This window comes from Oncorhynchus kisutch, linkage group LG24 (genome assembly GCF_002021735.2).
Source record: "Oncorhynchus kisutch isolate 150728-3 linkage group LG24, Okis_V2, whole genome shotgun sequence".
Classification (NCBI taxonomy): Eukaryota; Metazoa; Chordata; class Actinopteri; order Salmoniformes; family Salmonidae; genus Oncorhynchus; species Oncorhynchus kisutch.
In genome coordinates, this window is record NC_034197.2 from 24,398,032 (window position 1) to 24,413,759 (window position 15,728).

The window sequence follows — 15,728 nt, forward strand, 5'->3', positions numbered from 1 at the left end:
CACAAAACTACAATGGTTTCCATCTTTTCAGCAAAGTTCAATCAACTGTCTTCGTGTCATGTCTATTCCACTGACTACTTAGTTCTGTCTTCGGACATCTCTAAATTACACACACAATTAACGGTTCAAATGTGGTATAGCTAATAATTTGCCCACCAAGGTCTACACACCATGCATTCACTCATCAAAACGGCATTTGAATTGCAAACAACCAGCACGTTTTTACAGTTTGCTTATTTCATCCATGTCACAAATGGATGAAACAGCACCAATGTGAACTGCGAACAGAAGTAGGATGTAATGCCACTATTTATCCGATAGATGACAGCAGAGTATTAACCTCTGGGAAAAGTATGTCCGCGTTGTGGAAATTCTCCGTTTTGTATGCCTTCTTACAGGCCTCCGTAGTTTATGAATCCAGCACGGCGGGATTTGTTAACTGGCCGATCTGTTGGAAGCTGCTATAAACCTAGCTACATTTTATAGGAAAAATAAAGGTAACAGTACATGGACAATGTACCACTACATGGATAACTGTGTAGTTGTATTTAGTAATTGTCGGTCTAGCTAGCCTGCTAAGTAGCTAGCAAGTCTAAAGTGTCAATCCAATCTAGCCAGCCAAGCTTGCTAGATAGCTAACGTTAGTGACTAGCTAGCTAATTAAGCTAGCATCTGCATGTGATGGCAGAATGTTGAGCTATTAAATGTGATGTCTTTTTCAGGAGTAATGTGGTTATGATGTGTTCCTTGGCTCTGTTCCCCCCTCCGCTGCCCGCCTATGGAGAGACTTCTCAATACAACGAGTCCAACACAGATCCAGCAGTCTGGTTTGGGGCGGGTGGGTGGGCTATCATATCAATGCCAATCCTTGTACTAGTCACCACAAACTTCAGTTACCAAAAACTGTTTGTCACTGTAATGTTTAGATGTTTATTCTTATTGTGTGTGTGTGTGTGTGTGTGTGTGTGTGTGTGTGTGTGTGTGTGTGTATATATGTCTAATGTATTTCCATTTGCTGTAGGATTCACATCCTCTGAATCTGTACCTCCCGGGAGAGTCACTGAAACCTCGCAGCCGCCAAGAGAGCAGCACCAAGGCAGCCTTTCGGGACCACTGTGAGACACTGTACACAAGGAGTGCAGGGGCTTGGTGTGTGTGACACATACAGAGACGCACACAGTCAATTCTAAGGCCCTGTTCACTAATTCCTACCTCTGTGTCTGTCTGCTAGGTGTGATGCAGGCCTCTCTGGACTCCTAAATGAAATAGCCAACTCCAGTGCAGAGGGTGAGTGCCATGTTATCTTCATTATTTTACGGTCTTGAAAATATTACATGCAGACTGCGCTTCAGATAAGAAAGTGTTCTATCATGCAAGAGTGTGTAACTCTTTAATGTGTGTGTTCCCAGTGCCCAAGTGGCTAGAGGTTAGCTCTAGCTGTGTCCTGGCTTTGCTACGGTGGGTCTCCTCCTTCCACGGCTCTCTGTTTCCTCATCTCACAGTAAGTGGCCCAGTCTCACAGTCAATTCACATGGCACATTTTCCATCAGTAACAATCAGACAATACTAAACTTTCCAGGGTGTTTTGACTTGTTGTCTGCCCTTTGTCTTCAGTTAAGCAGCAAGGACATGACCGCTGAGTTTTCCCAGGTGCTCAACTGGTAAGACCACCTTTTTAGTTTGTCCCCAATTAGATCCTGAAATATACCCTCTCTTATGTCCTTGTCAAATATGAGTTATTTATTAACTTTAGGACAATGGTCACCAACCGGTCGATTACGATCGACTGGTCAGGTCAATCTTCAAGGCATTCCAAGTCGATCACTTGCTTGCGCTCCTTTTTAAATTGTATTTGTCCTGGATCGCTCAAATCACCTTGCCTACAGTTTCCACAACCCCGGCCACAGCAAAATGTTATACTAGCCTACCTGAGATTCATAAAACCTTGACCAGAGAGAGAGAGCGTCAAAGAATACAGCAAAGAGCTGCTGTTTTTTTGTGTGTTTGTCTGTTTTTATTCAGCACTGTCTACACTGTTTCATTATTTTATAGTTTATGTGTATGCATTGATATGTAGGCTACGTGTGCCTTTTAAAGATGCATGTAGTTCTGTCTTTGAGCTGTTCTTGTCTAATGATGTTCTGTATTATGTCATTCTGTATTATGTTTCATGTTTTGGGTGGACCCCAGGAAGAGTAGCTGCTGCTTTTGCAACAGCTAATGGGGATCCTAATAAAATACCAAAATCCACACTATACTGAATGAGTAGACAAAGTTAATCAATAGCCCTGCGTTTATATTATTATTAGCAGGTCGTCGTGTCTATTTTAATAATGAGGAATATTTAACATTCTCTGTTCATAGGAACAACATGCATTTGTGCATGAGGCAGATGTGGTGCAAGTAGAGTATCGCCATCAAGTGGAAGATGATGTCCCCTCTCTCTGGTCAGTCTCACCGGACCGCTGCTCTCTCCCTCCCTCCGCTGAGACTAATGTTGTGTTCAAAACAACTGGGAACTCTGAAATTTCCGACTTCAGTGTGTTCCAAGACAACTGGGAACTTTAAAACAAAATGAGATCCGACTGGGAAAAATAGTTTTGAACGGTCAAATAACTGTATTCAAAGTCGCAAACTTGGGTATTTTTCTAGAGCTCACATTTTCCGACCAGAAGATCGATCAAGACGAGTCCCCACCCACGTCTGTCAAAACTAAATGATCGTTGACCACACTCGGCTATTGTTTTAAATTATTTCAAACTTAACTTTGGAAGTTTCAGTAGGCAACAAATTAATACATTCAGTGACATTAGCCTACTTTATTCTAATGTTTTCGTCCTTCAGTGTTATTCATTCCCACAGTAATTATTTATTGATCAACCAGTTGTGGTTAAGAAAATGCGAAGTGACGTGCCTTGCAAAGTTTAGAACGGGCGTTGTCTAGCAACCGCCATCAAATCTTAGGAACGCGCATGGCTTACACCGGACTTAGTTACAACTATTCTGAAACACGTGTAAATTCTGATCCCCAAATCGGAACATAGCTACACCCGACCTAGCATTTCAGACTAGGGCTGTGGCGGTCATGACATTTTGTCAGCCTGTTATTGTCACGAAAATAACTGCTGTTCTCATGGTAATTAACCGTTAATTAACATAGCACATTTAGCATCTCCAGGCCTACACGCATACAAGCCGCTGATGTGCGCCTTTGGAACCTTCTATATTAAAATCAAAATCAAAATCCATTTAATATACACTTCACAATAAATTATATAAAGAAATGTTTTATTTCAGAAAAACAGAATATGAGTCGGCCTACAGTGCATTCGGAAAGTATTCAGACCCTGTCACTTTTTCCACATTTGGTTATGTTACAACCTTATTCTAAAATTGATTAAATGTTTTTTTCCCCTCATCAATCTATACACAATACCCCATAATGACAAAGTCAAAACAGGTTATCAATTTTTGCAATTAAAAAAATTAATTAAATGTAAGTATCTGCTTTACATACACTACCTTTCAAAAGTTTTGGTATTAGAAATGTCCTTGTTTTTGAAAGAAAAGCATATTTTTTGCCCATTAAAATAACATCAAATTGATCAGAAATACACTGTAGACATTGTTAATGTTGTAAATGACTATTGTAGCTGAAAACGGCAGATTTTTTATGGAATATCTACATAGGTGAAACAGTATAGCTTCCATCCCTCTCCTCGCCCCTACCTGGGTTGAACCGGGGACCCTCTACACACATCAACGACTGCCTCCCCACGAAGCATTGTTACCCACCGCTCCACAAAAGACGCTGCCCTTGCTACTTCAAGGTCTCAGAGCGAGTGACGTCATTGATTGAAACGCTATTAGCGTGCATCCCGCTAACTAGCTAGCCATTTCACACCGGTTACACTCACCCCCCTTTTGACCTCCCCCTTTTCCGCAGCAACCAGTGATCCGGGTCAACAGCATCAATGTAACAGTATAGCTTCTGTCCCTCTCCTCGCCCCTACCTGGGCTCGAACCAGGGACCCTCTGCACACATCAACAACAACTGCCTCCCCACGAAGCATCGTTACCCATCGCTCCACAAAAGCCGCGGAGAAAGGGGAATAACTACTTCAAGGTCTATGAGCGAGTGACGTCACCGATTGAAACGCTATTAGCTCGCTTCCCGCTAACTAGCTAGCCATTTCACACCGGTTACGTAGGCGTACAGTGGCCCATTATCAGCAACCATCATTCCTGTGTTCCAATGGCACGTTGTGTTAGCCATTTTAAAAGGCTAATTGATCATTAGAAAACCCTTTTGCAATTGTTAGCACAGCTGAAAACTGTGGTTCTGATTAAAGAAGCAATAAAACTGGCCTTGTTGAGACAGCATTTGTGGGTTCGATTACAGGCTCAAAATGGCAAGAAACAAATAACTTTCTTCAGAAATTCGTCAGTCTATTCTTGTTCTGTGAAATGAAGGCTATTCAATGCGAGAAATTGTCAAGAAACTGAAGATCTCGTACAACGCTGTGTACTACTCCCTTCACAGAACAGCATAAACTGGTCCCAGCTTTTATGCACCTGTTATGACCACGCCTTCTGGATGATAGCGGGGTGAACAGGCCGTGGCTAGGGTGGTTGATGTCCTTGATTATCTTTTTGGCCTTCCTGTGACATTGGGTGCTGTAGATGTCCTGAAGGGCAGGTAGTTTCCCCCCGGTGATGCGTTGGGCAGACCGCACCACCCTCTGGAGAGCCCTGCGGATTCAGGCAGTGCAGTTGCCGTACCAGGCTGTGATACAGCCTGACAGGATGCTCTCAATTGTGCATCTGTAAAAGTATGAGGGTCTTAGGGGCCAAGCCAAATTGGCACGGATGCGCCTTCTTCTTCACCACACTATCTGTGTGGGTGGACCATTTCAGATCGTAAGTGATGTGTACGCCAAGGAACTTGAAGCTTTCCACCTTCTCCTCTGCGGTCCCGTTGATGTGGATAGGGGCGTGCTCCCTCTGCTGTTTCCTGAAGTCCACAATCAGCTCCTTTGTTTTGAGTGAGAGGTTATTTTCCTGGCACTACTCTCCCAGGGCCCTCACCTCCTCTCTGTAGGCTGTCTCATCATTGTTAGTAATCAGGCCTACTACTGTTGTGTCGTCTGCAAACTTGATGATTGAGTTGGAGGCTTGCGTGGCCACCCAGTCATGGGTGAACAGGGAGTACAGGAGGGGACTGAGCACGCACCCTTGTGGGGTCCCTGTGTTGAGGATCAGCGAAGTGGAGGTGGTTTTTCCTACCTTCATCACCTGGGGGCGGCCCATCAGGAAGTCCAGGACCCAGTTGCATGGGGCGGGGTTCAGACCCAGGGCCCCAAACTTAATGATGAGCTTTGAGTGTACTATTGGGTTGAATGCTGAGCTATAGTCAATGGATACATAGGTATTCATCGTGTCCAGGTGGGATAGGGCTGTATGCAGTGCGATGGCATTGTCTGTGGATCTATTGGGGTGGTAAGTAAATTGAAGTGGCTCTAGGGTGTCAGGTAAGGTGGAGGTGATATGATCCTTAACTAGCCTCTCAAAGCACTTCATGATGACAGAAGTGAGTGCTACAGGGCGATAGTCTTTTAGTTCAGTTACCTTTGCCTTCTTGGGTACATGAACAATGGTGGACATCTTGAAGAAAGTGAGGACAGCAGACTGGGATAGTGAGAGATTGAATATGTCCGTAAATACTCCAGCCAGCTGGTCTGCGCATGCTCTGAGGACGCGGCTAGGGATGCCGTCTTGGCCGGCAGCCTTGCGGTGGTTAACACGCTTAAATATCTTACTCACTTCAGCCACAGAGAAGCAGAGCCCACAGTCCTTGGTAGCGGGCTGCGTCGGTGGCACTGTGTTATCCTCAAAGTGGGCAAAGGTGTTGAGCTTGTCTGGAAGCAAGACGTCAGTGTCCGTGACATGGCTGGTTTCCGCTTTGTAGTCCGTGATTGTCTGTAGACCCTGCCACATACGTCTCGTGTCTGACCCGTTGAATTGCGACTCCACTTTGTCTCTGTACTGAAGTTTTGCCTGTTTGATTGCCTTATGAAGGGAATAACCACTGTTTGTATTCGGCCATATTGCCAATCACCTTGCCATGGTTTAATGCGGTGGTTCGCGCTTTCAGTTTAGCGTGAATGCTGCCATCTATTCACGGTTTCTGATTTGGGTTCACACACTCGCGCTTCTACACTCGCTTACATGCACCCATTCTCACACACACAAGCACACAAACCCGTCCATTTAAAACATGTACATTTTACCTCCTGATACAGACTAAATATTTCATACTATAATATTTGTATTTTATATTTTTTCCCATCGTATCTCAAGTAGTAATTTGGTTTCTTATTCTATAAGTTGTCATTTCCATACTATATATTAAATAAAAAAATTCTTTCCAATTGCTCATTTGTGGTGCCAGCGGTTTAAGCCAATTTCTAGTTATCTGTTTAAGTGCTGTTATTCTCAGAATTCTGAAAAATTACTTATTTGGGTTGTGAACATTCAGACCTATCATTCAATACTTTTTATACTTCGATCCAGAAATGATTGAGGACTGGGCAGGAATATAATATTTGAGTATTGGAGAGCAGAGCTAAGCACAGATACGCCAGTAAGTTGGCTTGATGTCAAGGTTGTATTTTGATTTTATTAAAGGAGTTGTAAAAAAATCTTGACTGAATTTTCAAGAGTATTCCCTACAGAGTAGAGAGGTGTTTGTCTTGGAAGTGTTACTAGATATGTCCTTCCAGTCCTCTTGGGGTATTACTATACTGATAAAAAATATAAACACAACATGCTACATTTTCTAAGATTTTACTGTTACAGTTCATATAAGGAAATCAGTCAATTGAAATAAATCCATTAGGCCCTAATCTATGGATTTCAAGTGACTGTTGGTCACAAATACTGTACCTTAAAAAAAAGTAGGGGCGTGGATCAGAAAACCAGGCACAATCTGGTGTGACCACCATTTGCCCTCATGCAGTGCAACAGATCTCCTTCGCATAGAGTTGATCAGACTGTTTATTGTGGCTTGTGAAATGTGCGAAGTTGCTGGATATTGTCGGGAACTGGAACACACTGTCGTACACGTCGATCCAGAGCCTCCCAAACATGCTCAATCAGTGACATGTCTGGTGAGTATGCAGGCCGTGGAAGAACTGGGACATTTTCAGCTTCCAGAAATTGTCTACAGGTCCTTGCGACATGGGCCGTGCACTATCATGCCTATTGTCGTGCCATTCATCTGCCGCCATCACCTCATGTTGAAACATGTTGTGTGATGGCGGCAGATGAATGGCACGACAATAGGCCTTAAGATCTTGTCCTGTTATCTCTGCATTAAAATGGCCATCGATAAAATGCAATTGTGTTCGTTGACCGTAGCTTATGCCTGCCCATACCATAACCCCACCGCCACTATGGGGCACTCTGTTCACAACGTTGACATCTGCAAACTGCTTGCCTATATGCGTGGTCCGCAGTTGTGAGGCTGGTTGAACGTACTGACAAATTCTGTAAAACAATGTTGGAGGTGGCTTATGGTAAAGAAATGAACATTCAATTCTCTGGCAACAGCTCTTGTGGACATTCCTGCAGTCAGCATGCCAATTGCACGCTCCCTCAACTTGAGACATCTGTGGCATTGTGTTGGGTGACAAAACTGCACATTTTAGAGTGGCCTTTTATTGTTCCAAGCACAAAGTGCACCTGTGTAATTATCATGCCTTTTAATCAGCTTCTTGATATGCCACACCTGTCAGGTGGATGGATTATCCTGGCAAAGGAGAAATGCTCACTAACAGGGATGTAAACACATTAGTTCACAACATTTGAGAGAAATAAGCTTTTTGTGCGTACGGAAAATGTCAATTTTTCAGCTCATGAAACATGGGACCAACACAATGTAAAGACGTGTTTTTATTTTTGTTCAGTGTAATTAATTAAATGTATATCACTAAGCGTTTTATTAGGTCCCACTGCTTTAGTAAGATGGCTTCTTGCTTGTAAATAATTGTATAACAGAGTTCTGGAGGTTGTACTTTATTGATAGATTCTCAAGTGTATCTGTCCCCTTGTCAATAAACATCTGATAATACTTGGTCAGTCCATTTTAAGCCCATCATTTAAATGTATTACCAATCATACTTGGCTTAAAGTAAAAATTTCTCGCAGGTAGATCGTCTGTTTGGATGCATCAATTACAAATTCACTCTAATTGTAGGCAAATGCTTTATGCCGCCTTGCATAATCAATGAACCAATAGCATTTTGCCTAGGCCTGTACGTTTTCTCTGACTCATGCGTAATAATACAGTCCACATTCACTGGTTGATTACTAGAATTGTTTTAATTTTTGGACTATAGGCTTGATCAATTATGTTCCAAAGACATCTTAAATTTTTATTTTTTAAATATATGTTTTTCTGCTATGTGTAGGCCTATGCAGTAGGCTATTAGGCTATGTATTGTACACTTAGTGTACAAAACATTACCAACACCTTCCTAACATTGAGTTGCACCCCCCTTTGCCCTCCAAACAGCCTCAATTGTCGAAAGCGTTCCACAGGAATGCTGGCCCATATTGACTGCAATGCTTCCCACAGTTGTGTCAAGTTGGCTAGATGTCCTTTGGGGAGTGGACTGTTCTTGATACACATTGGAAACTGTTGAGCGTGAAAAACCCAGCAGCATGCAGTTCTTGACACACTCAAACCGGTGCGCTTGGCACCTACTATCATATCCCGTTCAAAGGCACTTAAATATTTTGTCTTGCCCATTCACTCTCTGAATGGCACACATACACAATCCATGTCTCAATTGTCTCGAGGCTTAAAAATCCAATAACTGGTCTCCCCTTCATCTGCACTGATTGAAGTGTATTTAACAGGTGACATCAATTAAGGTATCATAGCTTTCACCAGGTCAGTCTGTCATGGAAAGAGCAGGTGTTCCTAATGTTTTGTACACTGAGTGTACACAAACTTTTTTTCTTTAGGTTTGGGCTCATATATAGGCCTATGCATAAGCTATAATATGCGTATGGGTGTTTTGAATTAATCATCACCTTAGAAAGCGCTGTCCGTATCCATGTTTGACTTTGAAACAACATCCACAACGACCATGTTTTCCACTCAGTTTCAACCTTTTGTTGAACTTTCTTCAAATTGATCGATCACAGTGAAGTACGTTTTTAAAAGCATGATACGGTTTTGATGGTAAGTGTTTGATGTGATTTTCAATTGCATCTGCATTGATGTCAGAGTGGTTAGAGAGACAATTAATGACCTGATGGTCGTTAGGGAGTTGGGTACAACCAACGCACGTCCAGAGTGCATAAGAGGAGATTTCCGTGGCTTAATGTTCACGTGGAATATGACTGCGGTCACGACTCGTGACTGCTGGTGTGGCAGTAATACGGTCACCGCAACAGGCCTATTAAAGATCAATGTTTTTTAAGCCCTACTGGTGCAACCAGACCATGTTGTTGCTCCCTGTGTTTCAGGTCGGACTGTGCAGTGTGGAGCTTCGCCTGGCACCCACACCCAGAAGTGTTTCCCTTTTAGATGACTCCATCAACATCTACAACCCCAAGAGGTAAGTAGCAGACTCATGGCCCCACTGCCGGTCTGTTGCAATGGTGCTGTGTCGTTGACTATTAAACTCTATGGGAGTTTCTCAACTCCTCCGTCCTCTTCTCCGGGGCCTGAAAATTGATAAGTGGTTGAGGAGAATTCCAATTCGTTAGTAGGTGAACGGAGGAATATGCTCACCTCCTCGATTACATCCTTCGGCAGAGGGTTCACAAGAGTATCCTAAGAGTTTTGAAACCAGTCACACCCCCTTTGAAACAGCTGTTGTGTTTTGTGTGAGGAGAAAAGAATGCACATAATTTGAAAACAAAACTTACCTTTACTTAACTTTTATCTATAAAATGTCTAGCACAACTATCTAATTACATTTTTACTAAACATATTTATTTTGGGATTCCTAAACGTGATTTACATGATGACGCGCAAGTGGAGAAGGAGAGTCATTTCATATAAGCGGAATTGTTTCCGAGGAGCCGAGCAAAACCAATTGAGAATCTTCATATGGGCCGGTTTCCTGGATTCAGATAAAACCTATGTCCTCAAAATAATATTCAGTCAGACCAACCTAGTGCGGTGTTAAACTTGTTCTGTCTCTTTCTCCGTCTCTCTCTCAAACACTCTGTCTCTTTCTCCCTCAGTGCTAATACTACCACCCTAAAGCACCATCTGCAGCACAGTGTGGCAGCCCTGCAGTGGAAGCCTCTGTGTGTGTCTACCCTGGCTGTGGCCTGTCACAACTGCCTGCTGGTCTGGCACGTGGACCCCACCTCGTTCTCTACCAGGTATACATGCTCATTATTATACTCTTCAACTTTCTTTTTCTCCGTCCTCCCTATTTCTCATTCAATCTCTTTCTATCTCTTCTTCCCTCTCACAGACCTTCTTCTGGCTGTGCCCAGGTCCTGTCCCACCCAGGCCACTCCCCTGTCACTTCCATGGCATGGTCACCTAACGGATCTCTCCTGGTGTCGGCCTCTCCCAGGGACACTGCCATGCTGGTAGGAACCAGCAGTCTCAACCTCTACTCTACTGCTACTCAACTGTGAAAGTATTTTACTGTGATACTGGAACATCCTTGTGACTCTCTTTCTCTCTGTCTCTGTTTCTATCTATGTCAGGTGTGGGATGTAGCTGTTGAGAGCTGTGTGCCTCTCTACTGTGTGGGAGGGGGAGAGTCACGTACCTATCCTGGTCCCCTGATGGCAGTTGCGTGCTGGCAGCTACACCCTCCTACCTCTTCAGGTCAGAGACAGTAGTGCAGGAGAGCTTTATGTCGTTAAGGCCCATTATCAGCAACCAACTCACTCCTGTGTTCCAATGGCACGTTGTGTTAGCTAATCCAAGTTTATCATTTTAAAAGGCTAATTGATCATTAGAAAACCCTTTTGCACGTATGTTAGTACAGCTGAAAACTGTTGTACTGATTAAAGAAGCAATAAAACTGATCTTCCAAAGGAACACGAGTGATGGTTGCTGATAATGGACCTATGTGATATTCCCTTCAAAATCACCCGTTTCCAGCTACAATAGTCATTTACAACATTAACCATTTCTACACTGTTTTTCTGATTAATTTGATGTTATATTAATGGACAAAATAAGTGATTTTCTTTCAAAAACAAGGACATTTATATGTGAACCCAAACTTTTCAACAGTAGTGTATGTCTTATGTGTGTTGCTGCAGGGTTTGGGAAACCAGGATGTGGACTTGCGAGCGGTGGCCTTGTCTGAAGGGACACTGTCAGGTGAGACACCTGTTCTGTGTGGGTGTTTGTGTGTTTGGCTAACTGTCTCTCTGTAACTGTCTAGTCTGGCAGTTGGAGTCCTGATGGGAGTCGGCTGCTCTTCAGTGTGCAAGGAGAGACTGTCATCTATGCCCTAAGTTTTACTGACACCCCAGGTACACACACAAACACAAGACCATGTATGATATGAAGCACACCAACCTCTTACAGTTGTTTTACACTGTGTGCTGTGTGCTTGCGTTGTTTGTTTTGATGTAAGTCCTCCTCTTTCTCCACTAGGGATGCCCTTAGGGATGTCAGGGGGGCCGAAGGCAGCAACAGTGGTGGCCGACCTGTCTGAGACAACCTTAAATACACCAGATGGAGATATGGCGTAAGGAAAGTGCCGGGTTAACTAGTCATTCACTAAACTAGTTATTGATTAACCTTACAGATTAGCCTATTGTGTATGTGTGTTTTTCAGGGTCGGAGAAGAGATCCAGTCGCTAGCGTGGGACCCGACAGGAGAGAGACTAGCCGTGCTTCTCAAAGGTCAGGCTCCTTCCCTCCTCTCCTCTTTCTCCAGGTTGGAAAGTGTGTTTTGTCATCTTCTCTCTTCCACTCACTTCCTCTTACCTGTTCCATCAGGAGATGCTGAAGCAGGCCGCCCTGCCATGATCGCAGTGTTCAAGACTCAAATCAATCAACTGTCTGTCTATGTGTGTCAGTGGTTTTGTTCAGGGGGAGGCCGGGACAGAGCCCAGACTGATGCAATTCAACCCCAACTACAAGCATGGAGCCCAGCTCACTGTGGTCAGTCTCTACAAACGCTGTTCTTTACATTTAGGGGACCACCAGGCATTTAGATGTTTCCCCACAGTGCTGCTTAAACTGATCTTAACGCTATAGTTTACTTTCAATTTTAAAGTTATTTGTTTGTTTTTGTTTTACTCAAAAGTAGTTTATGCATTAATGTCATTTGAATGGGAAAGATGGTCAATGAGACTTCAACTAGAAATTGTACATGGTGTACCCACTGATCATTCCATTTGACATGGCTATTGATGTGCTGCAGTGAATAGAGCACGAGGTCTAGCTAGGTGGCGCTAAACTCATCTCAGTGACACTAGTGATGTTGTCTCTCCACAGTGTTGGTCTAATGGAAAGATTACTCATGTGCCTTTTTGCTTTATGAGTCCTGGGAATCCCCAGCCCGGCCTTGGAGGCAGCCCCTCTCCCCCCTGTCCCAGGGCAGGCCAGCAGACTACGCCAACCAGACACTCTACACAGAACTCATCTCCTAACCACACACGCAAACTAACACAGAAACCATATTTCAAGTCATGTTAAGTACAATTTATCATTTTTGGAACACTTGTTAAATAAAGTGTTATGCAAATGGTTATTTTTCTCTTTTTTTATGCCTAGTCCAAGACATGGCAAGGGGGTTGGTGGGATGAGGTTCAGGTCAAGCCATCGCCAGTTTGTTCTTGCAAAAGAGGTGATCGGGAGGCTTCAGTGTGTCTTTAATGATGTTTCTTAAATCATCTCCATGTTCTAGGTAAAGGAGTATACTGTATCGTCCCTTATTCTATACTTGTGACATTTGTGATAATGTCAATGTAGGTTTGTAATAACAAGAATAATTTCCCTTTAAAGAAGAATATCACTGTTTAGTCTTTTCAGTCTAATTTGTATTGCTCAGAAGAAAGATATGGAGAGGTACAGAGAGGAGAACGGAAGTGTAGAGGATAAGGGGAACAGACAAGCGGGTCACCAAACGCTGACAAACACCTACGCGGCCATGTCTTGAAGCATCTTTAAAACATTACTGTTAATGTACAAAATACTTCAATTCCATTCAGCACATCATTTTCTCTACTGTATTTATGCCTTCTAACAAAAAGAAGCCAACCATGCCTGACGCCACCCTGAAACCGGTGAATGAATACAGTACATTCATTCCTGTGTTATGACATTCTCTCATAGGAAAACACAGTCGCACACTCACACATGCATACTTTTTGCATACGTTTTAGGACCACTATTGTTTTCACTATATATTTTACCTCTTGGGGATGTTATTCGAAAACATAATGTAAACTTTCACTGCTATGCGGATGACACACAGCTGTACATTTCAATGAAACATGGTGAAGCCCCAAAATTGCCCTCGCTAGAAGCATGTGTTTCAGACATAAGGAAGTGGATGGCTGCAAACTTTCTACTATTAAACTCGGACAAAACAGAGATGCTTGTTCTAGGTCCCAAGAAACAAAGAGATCTTCTGTTGAATCTGACAATTAATCTTAATGGTTGTACAGTCGTCTCAAATAAAACTGTGAAGGACCTCGGCGTTACTCTGGACCCTGATCTCTCTTTTGAAGAACATATCAAGACCATTTCGAGGACAGCTTTTTTCCATCTACGTAACATTGCAAAAATCAGAAACTTTCTGTCCAAAAATGATGCAGAAAAATTAATCCATGCTTTTGTCACTTCTAGGTTAGACTACTGCAATGCTCTATTTTCCGGCTACCCGGATAAAGCACTAAATAAACTTCAGTTAGTGCTAAATACGGCTGCTAGAATCCTGACTAGAACCAAAAAATTTGATCATATTACTCCAGTGCTAGCCTCTCTACACTGGCTTCCTGTCAAAGCAAGGGCTGATTTCAAGGTTTTACTGCTAACCTACAAAGCATTACATGGGCTTGCTCCTACCTATCTCTCTGATTTGGTCCTGCCGTACATACCTACACGTACGCTACGGTCACAAGACGCAGGCCTCCTAATTGTCCCTAGAATTTCTAAGCAAACAGCTGGAGGCAGGGCTTTCTCCTATAGAGCTCCATTTTTATGGAACGGTCTGCCTACCCATGTCAGAGACGCAAACTCGGTCTCAACCTTTAAGTCTTTACTGAAGACTCATCTCTTCAGTGGGTCATATGATTGAGTGTAGTCTGGCCCAGGAGTGGGAAGGTGAACGGAAAGGCTCTGGAGCAACGAACCGCCCTTGCTGTCTCTGCCTGGCCGGTTCCCCTCTTTCCACTGGGATTCTCTGCCTCTAACCCTATTACAGGGGCTGAGTCACTGGCTTGCTGGGGCTCTCTCATGCCGTCCCTGGAGGGGGTGCGTCACCTGAGTGGGTTGATTCACTGTTGTGGTCATCCTGTCTGGGTTGGCGCCCCCCCCTTGGGTTGTGCCGTGGCGGAGATCTTTGTGGGCTATACTCAGCCTTGTCTCAGGATGGTAAGTTGGTGGTTGAAGATATCCCTCTAGTGGTGTGGGGCCTGTGCTTTGGCAAAGTGGGTGGGGTTATATCCTTCCTGTTTGGCCCTGTCCGGGGGTGTCCTCGGATGGGGCCACAGTGTCTTCTGACCCCTCCTGTCTCAGCCTCCAGTATTTATGCTGCAGTAGTTTATGTGTCGGGGGGCTGGGGTCAGTTTGTTATATCTGGAGTACTTCTCCTGTCCTATTCGGTGTCCTGTGTGAATCTAAGTGTGCGTTCTCTAATTCTCTCCTTCTCTCTTTCTTTCTCTCTCTCGGAGGACCTGAGCCCTAGGACCATGCCCCAGGACTACCTGACATGATGACTCCTTGCTGTCCCCAGTCCACCTGGCCATGCTGCTGCTCCAGTTTCAACTTCCACCTGACTGTGCTGCTGCTCTAGTTTCAACTGTTCTGCCTTATTATTATTCGACCATGCTGGTCATTTATGAACATTTGAACATCTTGGCCATGTTCTGTTATAATCTCCACCCGGCACAGCCAGAAGAGGACTGGCCACCCCACATAGCCTGGTTCCTCTCTAGATGGCGTAGCAGTAAGTCGTCCTGTCGTGTCGTGTCCCTGTATATTTTGTTTATATTTTGTTTATTTTTCGTTTTTTACATATTTTTCGTTTTTTACATAGCTATCCCTTTAAAAACATTTTGCTAAACCTAAGCTTCCAAATACGCTGGATCTTCACAACTAGCTATCTAGCTAAACCGCAACCCCGGATGATTACCCCTGGCTAGCGTTTCCACCCACTTAGCTTGAAGCTAGCCCGGCCTGCGCTACCACCGTAGCATACTCCTGAGCTACAATACCCGGGCCCACGACCGGTCTATCGATGTCACCGCATGAAGAGGAATAAACAGACTCACCCCATCGCGACGTCCCCCAAAGGCTAACTCTCTAGCCCTCGCTATCTCCCTGCTTGCTAATTCGGCCTGCTAACTGCTAGCTTGTCCAGCTCCGGTCCGCTAACTGCTACCTTGTCTAGCCCGGGCCTACAAACTGTTAGCTTGTTAGCACAGGCCTGCTAACCGCCTGAATCGCCGCGTCCCAAACGCCCACCGGACCCATATTTACTTTCTATCTCTTTTGACTT

The 15,728-nt window shown here is 44.0% G+C and overlaps 1 pseudogene; it reads left to right on the forward strand.

The window, feature by feature from the left end:
* The first annotated feature begins 389 nt into the window (after window positions 1–389).
* Window positions 390–13,448, forward strand: LOC109869403 (aladin-like; annotated as a pseudogene).
* The last annotated feature ends 2,280 nt before the right edge of the window (window positions 13,449–15,728 follow it).